At 35.5% G+C, this 7,905-nt stretch overlaps 1 long non-coding RNA gene across 1 annotated transcript; it reads left to right on the top strand.

Annotated features, from left to right (window-relative positions):
• The first annotated feature begins 3,783 nt into the window (after positions 1 to 3,783).
• LOC124864771 lies at positions 3,784 to 5,495 on the top strand. The gene is made up of 3 exons (XR_007037357.1): positions 3,784 to 3,935; positions 4,709 to 4,815; positions 4,920 to 5,495. It is a non-coding gene; the product is annotated as an uncharacterized LOC124864771 (long non-coding RNA).
• The last annotated feature ends 2,410 nt before the right edge of the window (positions 5,496 to 7,905 follow it).

The following is a 7,905-nucleotide window of genomic DNA, read 5'->3' as shown; positions in this document are numbered from 1 at the left end:
TTCAGTAACACACAGTTCATAAGGAATAGGTTAATTAAATGTGAGATATCACTACCCAGGTTGTCTATCGCCCAACGGTTGCATTTCTGCTTAATTAGATCCATAGATTAAGTTTTTTTTAAACTTCCTTTTCAGGCAGTGTAAAGATGACCCGGGTCTCTGTCTTCAGGTTTCAACTTGTTTAAACCATTTGTTTGTGCACTTTGTTGATCTTATCTGGTTGAGGTGCAGACCATAGGTTAATTGATTTCAGACCAGGGGTTAATTGGTTCTACAGGTTTTATACCAGGGGACCTGACCTCTGAGGTCGCAGGGTCAGAGCTGCATATGGAGGCCCTGCCAATCCAGACTGACCAAGAGATCAAAGGTTTTGGAAGAGAGGAAGATTTCTGAGAACTGTCTTTTCAATCCTGCATGCATGAGAACATTTCAGTCCACAGCTCATTAGAATGCAGACGATGTTGGTGAAATATTGGGCTAAGGTTTTTTAATCTCCATCCCTCTTTTTCTTTTTACTTGATTTTATTCAAATGTTAAACTGTTTAATTCCAACCAGCCTCTTCAGCCAGCATGGATATGGAGGAGCTCTTCGGGAGAGGAAACAGCAACCCATAAAGAGAGATCTACTCCCAGATCTACAATCTGAGGAAACAGCAACCATAGTAAAACACCTTTTAAAACAGATCACGTTCATTTATACACACACACACATTTACTCCTGCACATAATTATGGGGCAATAACTCAGTCTGTATGCTCTCTGGGGATGAACCAGACAAGGGACTGCTATTTTTTACTCGGTTTAAAAAGGAAATAATATATAAAAACAGAAAGCATTGTGGATGCTAAGATACCCATCATTTGACACCTAGCATCGACTTATCTTAATGTGGTTTCACAGACGACTCACATCAGCATGACAAACAGGAAATTCATGTTTGTGTATTTCCTTTTGATTCCATGATCCTGCCAAACCATAAGAATTGTGCTCAATCATTGCATTGCTTGACACGTAATCCTATTTCACAGTGTAATTCTGTTTGAATGAGGGGCTGCAGGCAACAGACAGCTCCGTAAAATGATGGCGAGTAAGGTTACACAGGTAATGGATGAGTGCTGGCTGCCCTCTAGTGTCTGAGCTCTATTCTAAGTGTGAGGAAGGAGGAAAAGTTCAGAATCAGAAAGTCTTGTCAGCTTAGACACAATGCCCTCCACAATTTTTGGCACCCTTAGCAAAGATGTGCAAAAAACCTTAAAAATATTAACTTTCTTATTGCTTCAGCACAATTTTATAATGGAAACTTTAGAAAAATCCAGCCTTTTATTTGGGTACATACGTGGATAGGGTAAGAAAATCCCCAAAATCCCCAAAATAAGAAAAATACCTTTTATATTAAAAGAATTGTACAATTTGAACAATTGTTGGCATTACTGCAGCTGTTATACAACAGCATTTAAACTTCTCTGAGGCCAGCAAATGTTTATTAAAAATGTCCTGGAATTTCAAACAGTTCAGACTCCATTCACTCTAACAAGGTTTCTTCATAAGAGAAACAGGCCCACAGCATCACAAATCCTCCACCATACTTAACAATAAGCATGAGGTTTGTTTTACATCAGACCCACTTTGAGAGTTTGTTGCTGAAAAGCTCAGACTTAGTTTCATCTGACCAAAGCAGAGCCAGTTAAGGTCAGAGTAGCGCCTTATAAACTTTACGATTATGTTTATGATGATAGGACAGGAAATATTTTTTCCTCACTTCCAAACAACTTGTTGGCATGTAGATGGAATCCTGTTATGAGGACTTGGTGATCCCACATTACTGCTGTTTGCTGCAGTTGTCTAACACAATTTTAGTTGTTTTTTACTTTTTTACTAATCGAATGGGATGGAAATGATGGTAAGTTTGATAGGTTTTTTTTCCACATTTTCTATCCCAAATAAGTGAGGCCAGAGAAATATTACTTTTAAAAACACCACTCATGCTTGATCTTAACCTTTTGATGGTATAATTGTTTCATGGTATTTTGTTTTCTAAAGGTTTAATTATTGGGTTTCTTTAAATTTGTTGTTATACTGTTGCGCTCTGTTCTTTGTGGTTTCCTATTTAACATCATATGGCCGCAGTTGCTGTAACAGTCCCATAAATAAATCAGTCTTGCATAAATGTCATGGTGACCATCACAAGAAAAACAACGACCGAGCAGACCTGTTTACAACAGGATGTTTTAATCTATGCTACCCAAGCAGTGATACAAGTTATTAATCAGCAAAGTACTGAACTTAGACAACGGAGATGAAGGAGATCTTCAAACTAAGACAGAGTTTGATATGAATTATGTTTTAATTATGGTATCATTATCTGTAGCAATGGATTACCCACAGTTAAAGCAAGTCGTCTTGTATTTATTGAATGCCCGGCATTCTGTTGATGAGCTTCAAGAGGAAGTCTACCTTCAGTGTGAAGCTACAATATTCATAGTCATGAAAATAAAGACAACTCTTTGAATGAGAAGGTGTGTGTACAAACCTTTGGTCTGTACTGTGTATATATATATATATATACACATATATATATGTATGTATATATATATATATGAACAAGTCCAATGTTTTTTGTCACTCATTTCAGAAAGAGAAACTCATATAAAATATATGGATTTATTGAACACAGAGTGAAATATTTCAAGCCTTTATTTCTTGTAAGCTTGATGATTATGGCTTAAAGATGATGAAAACCCCAAATTATGTGTCTTCGAATATTGGAATATTGTGCAAAAGTTAAATATTAGAAACTCAACAGCCACTACACAGAGACGAATCCTACAGTTGGACTACAAATGTCACATTCCTCGTGTCAAGCCACTGCTGAACCATAAACAAAGTCAGTAGCGTCTTTACCTAGGATAAGGAGAAAAAGATTGTTCTGTGGTCAAAAGTCCTCTTTGCAGATAAAAGTAAAGTCTGCATTTCATTTGGATATCAAGGTCCCAGAGCCTGGAGGAAGAGTGAAGAGGCACAGAATCCCTGTTGCTTGAAGTCCACAGTTAGTGATGATTTGGGGCGCCATGTCAACTGCTGGTGTTGGTCCATCGGGTTTTCTGAAGTCCACAGTAAATGCAAACATCTACCAGGAAATTTTAGACCACTTCATGGTTCCTTCTGCTGACTAGCTTTATGGAGATGCTGATTTCAAATACCAAAGGTATCAAAAGCTGGTTCAATGACCATGGTGTTAATGTGCTTTATTGGCCAGCATCTGAATCCTATTGAGAATCTATGGAGTAATGTCAAAAGGAAAATGAGAGACGCCAGACCCAACAATGCAAAAGGAGCCCAACCAAGTACTGAGAGGATAGAAATGGAAAATAATTTTCTGAAGCCTGACATTTGTGTTTAAAATATTCCTTTTTAATTGGTCTTATGTAATATTCACATTTTCTGAGACACTGAATTATCCATTATCTGTAAGACATAATCATCAAAATTACAAGAAATAATTGTTTGAAATGTGTCACTCTATGTGTAATGAATATATATATATGAGTTTTACTTTCTGAAATGAGAAACAAAAAATATTGAACTTTTTCATGATATTTAAATTTTTTGAGATGTGCCTGTACATGTTAATGAACCAAATGATTCTCTGAAAGTAAAACTTATCTCACAGGTGTTTCGTTTTAAGCCAGAAGAAGTGGGAACAGGTGAGGAATCCTCCTTGGGCTTAGTGGCCACATGCGTGGACAGGACTGTTTAGCTCTTATGTCCACAATTGTTTCCCCTGCTTAATAATGGGTATAATGGGTGAGTATCTAGGTATCTATAATGCCATCTGGTGGTGTCGGAAGAGCCCAACACACTACGATCCAAATCCAAAATGGTGGCAAACACAAGGGAACATGCAGGTGGCAGCTCAATACACAAACATCGACCTCGTAAGTACTTCTGTCACATTTCATGACTTATTCTGATTTAGATATTTATAAAACCATTGTACATTTGTCATGGCATTCAAATTAAACAAATTTGAGGACTGATGCTCCCCGAAAGAGCTAATATGCTAGTAAACATGCACACATGTAAAATGAAAAAAAAGCTAACTGATGCAACTAAAAAGCTGCACATTTTTCCAATGAAACAAATAACCATTTAATTACTAAATACATACTCCATAGATAAATTAGGTTGAAAATGATGGTAAAATGTAATATGCGCATGTAAATTAGCTTACAGCTAACTCTAGTACAGCTAAAAACTGTAGACCCACACCGTCAAATAAAATAACAAATAAATGATGCATCTGCATTCATAATTTACATTAATCTGTATTTGATTTTGTCATGTTAATATTTCAAGAGCGTTTTTCTGTGCAAAGAGTATTGGAGTTACTTGAGTTAATTGATGGAGACTACTTAGATTTGGACTTATCCGACAACGATGATCCAATCCTGGATGAGAATTACCAACCATCACCACAGGAGCAAAGCAGAAGTGAGGATGAGGACCCTATTCCTGAACCCACTCACCACAGCAGAGGACGAAAATGTCTCCGTTGTTTGGATAGTGATTAGCCAAGATCCACTAGACATTTGTTTGTTTTATGCTGTTCAGAGCTGAGGACTAGAATTGCAGATGCATATTAACAAAACCTGTTGACAGGATCATGCACAGGGAAAAAAACTGGTACATGTTCCTTCCGTACTCCTAGGCGTCGCTACCAAACTCAAGAGGTTGAGGCCGATAGTTCAGAAGATGACTTGGAAGAGTCAACACCAGGACCAAGCCAAACCAAAAAAAGAGGAGAGTCCAAACAAGGTTATTGTTATCGATGCACCAATACAATACAGTTGCTTACATGAGTAAAAATGTAACTTACTGCAAAGACTGTAAATGGTAATGGTAATATTTTGGTTGTGCAGGGCATGGAATGCACTGGAAGGCTACTCCATTGACGCCAAACCTTACGAAGTATCAGCATCAGGATTAAACTTATCGAGACAGACATGGCTGGACCCCATTAAACTATTTTGAACAGTACATAGATAGAGATTTGATGACAATGATTACAGAATGCTCTAATGTTATGTCACTGTCTAAGAGTGGGGACCCACTCAACATGACAGTAGATGAGGTATGCCACTTTTTTGGTGCCTGCATTTTGATGTCCTGCATCCACTACCCAACATATACAGTATACTATATATGTTCCTTTTTTACATTACCAATGCAAAATATCACAAAAGCCATACTATGAACATTTTGTTAAGTTTTTACACTATGATGTTCAAAACACATTTGTCTCCTGATGCAACAGTGACAATTTAAAATCGTTTGAATGTTTGGTATTTTATTACAGGCAAACAATGCTGTCCTGCAACTGTTTGCTGGTTGGTTTTTGTTTCAAAGTTATCATGTATGTGTTGTTAATACATGCAAAACGGTCAGGAAAAAAGCGCTGTGTTCAAGGTTGAAATAAAGAGTTTTTCACTCTATTACACACAGGTGACTATTGTGTTTTGTGGAAATTTGGAATCGGAATCCACATATGTGGACTGTGTTTTTCTCCAAAAGTACATAATATCCAAAGACAATGCTTAGTTTTTATTCTAATTAGGTTCCAATATGTCCAAATAGCAAAGAGAAATAAAAATGCATGTAAAAAAACACCTTGGACCTTAGGAGGATAATTAATAACACATTAAAATTAATGTAGTTTTTTTGCTGACAATTTATCTAATTTTAGATTTTTACAATAGTAATTTAAGCTAAGATGTTTGATGAGCTGCATGATGTACATGAATCGAGGTAGGATTTAGAGCCAAGCATCACCAGCAACCACTGGGTGGCGCTGTAACCAAACTTAACTCCTTTAGAGCCATTAAACAGCTTTGGCTCTATAGATTCCAGTTACCATCACACTTTATGTCTTCTAGTATTTACAGCTTACACAGATTTATGTCCTTATTTGCTGTGTGGTAGTGAAAAAAAGCTCTACAGTACAAACGTTAGAATGCAAATTATGAGTATTTGTATCTGGGATTTTTCGTTTACAGTTTGCAGATATTAAACTTCAACAAAAATTTGTGTCCGTCTTTTTTTGGTTTAACCATTTATAGTATGCAATGCCAATGTAACTGTGTGATAAAGTGTAAAATAAATGTTATGTATGTATGTAACATTATTGAGAATTATTTTCTCCGTTTACCTCCCCTTTCTCAGTTTTTTTCACAGCACTTTCATCCCCAGCCTTGAACTTGAAACTGCAGAGATCTAAATATACGGAGCACTTCCTGCTAACAATAGACTGATTGATCCCTATGAGCTGGATAGTGACAGACCCAGGCAGTCACCGTGTCCCTCGAGTAATCGATGACTTTCTGGAGAAGAGGACAGAAATACGAAAAAAGAAAAAGTTGGAAATAAAGTACATGGGATCACAGATGTTGGCAAAACAAAAATATGGTACATGGGTTGGATTTCTGGGTTTGGATTGAAGGATAAAGGATGAACCTCCATCAATCAGGATGTCTATATATTCAGGATCCAGTAATCCCACAGAGATCCCTCCTTTCTTTGGTTTTCATTTCTTTTTTTTCACTTTTCAAAAGTGGTCTTTCAATTTTGAGTCCTCGCTAAAATCTCAATCTTTTTTAGCTCTCAAAACATGCAGTTTTGTATTTCAAAGGTTTGCATATGTTTTTAGTTTCCTCAGCTCTAGAAAAAAAATCCACAAGATAAATGATGTCCCTCCATCTTCATCTTCAGATGTAAACTTTAAATGAGGGTTAATTGAGTTTCAGAAAGGAAGTGCAACACATTCTATAATTTAGCTCTTTTTTCCTGCCTCATTAGAGAAAAGTGGATCATTTCCAGACCTGACAGGGATACTCAGATACACAGGGCTGCTCCATCCACATGTATCTCCAAATCTTGTTAGCCACGCTTGTTATACAGCTGCAGAGAAGGTGCCCACATGGTGCTAATCTAGGATAAACTAGAATAATAACTTTTTGGTAAAATGTATTCTTGTTTCCCTCCTTTACAACTGCACTTCTGCTAATGTGCTTCTGACCAATTGAAGTTGTACAGCACTTTATTTTAACTAATCAGTAGTAAGTAACTGATAGTAATCTGATTTGTACAATTTAAGTTTCTAAAGATTAAAGGAATTAATAGTCCATCTTGATTCTTTGGTTAGTATGTATGGTGTCTTGCACCAATTTGAACATTTCTACATGTTGCTACATTACAACAACAACAAACCCCAGGGTATTTGGGGGGTATTTTATTTATAATTGAAAAGAATGCTGATAGAAAGTGAAGGAAAATTATATTATATATATATTATATATATATATATATAATATATATATATATGTATATATATATATATATATATATATATATATGTATATATATATATATATATATGTATATATATATATATATATATATGTATATATATATATATATATATATGTATATATGTATATATATATATATATATATATATATGTATATATATATAATGTATATATATATTATATATATATATATATATATATAATATATATGTATATATATATATATATATACGTCCCTTTACTCTGATATGCTGGAATAAAATCTTGTGCAATTAGAAGTCACCTAATTATTAAATATAGTTAATCTGGGCAAAGTTTAATCTGAGTATAAATACTGAAATTACTGTACTGATTATAAACCTCTGAAGTTTTCTGTAGACCTCAGAGAATATTAGAGAAAAAAGATCATCATCACCGAGTACTGTTCAATCCATTGCTCATATAAACACCTACCTAGACATGGATATCCACCTAAACCTGACAGGCTCTGATTCTCTCAATTAGAGAAGCAGCCAAGAGGCGCCTGGTATCTCTGGAGCAG

The sequence above is a fragment of the Girardinichthys multiradiatus genome, chromosome Y, assembly GCF_021462225.1.
Source record: "Girardinichthys multiradiatus isolate DD_20200921_A chromosome Y, DD_fGirMul_XY1, whole genome shotgun sequence".
Lineage (NCBI taxonomy): Eukaryota > Metazoa > Chordata > Actinopteri > Cyprinodontiformes > Goodeidae > Girardinichthys > Girardinichthys multiradiatus.
The sequence above is the reverse complement of the archived record's forward strand: the minus strand, read 5'-3'. Positions and strand labels throughout refer to the sequence as shown.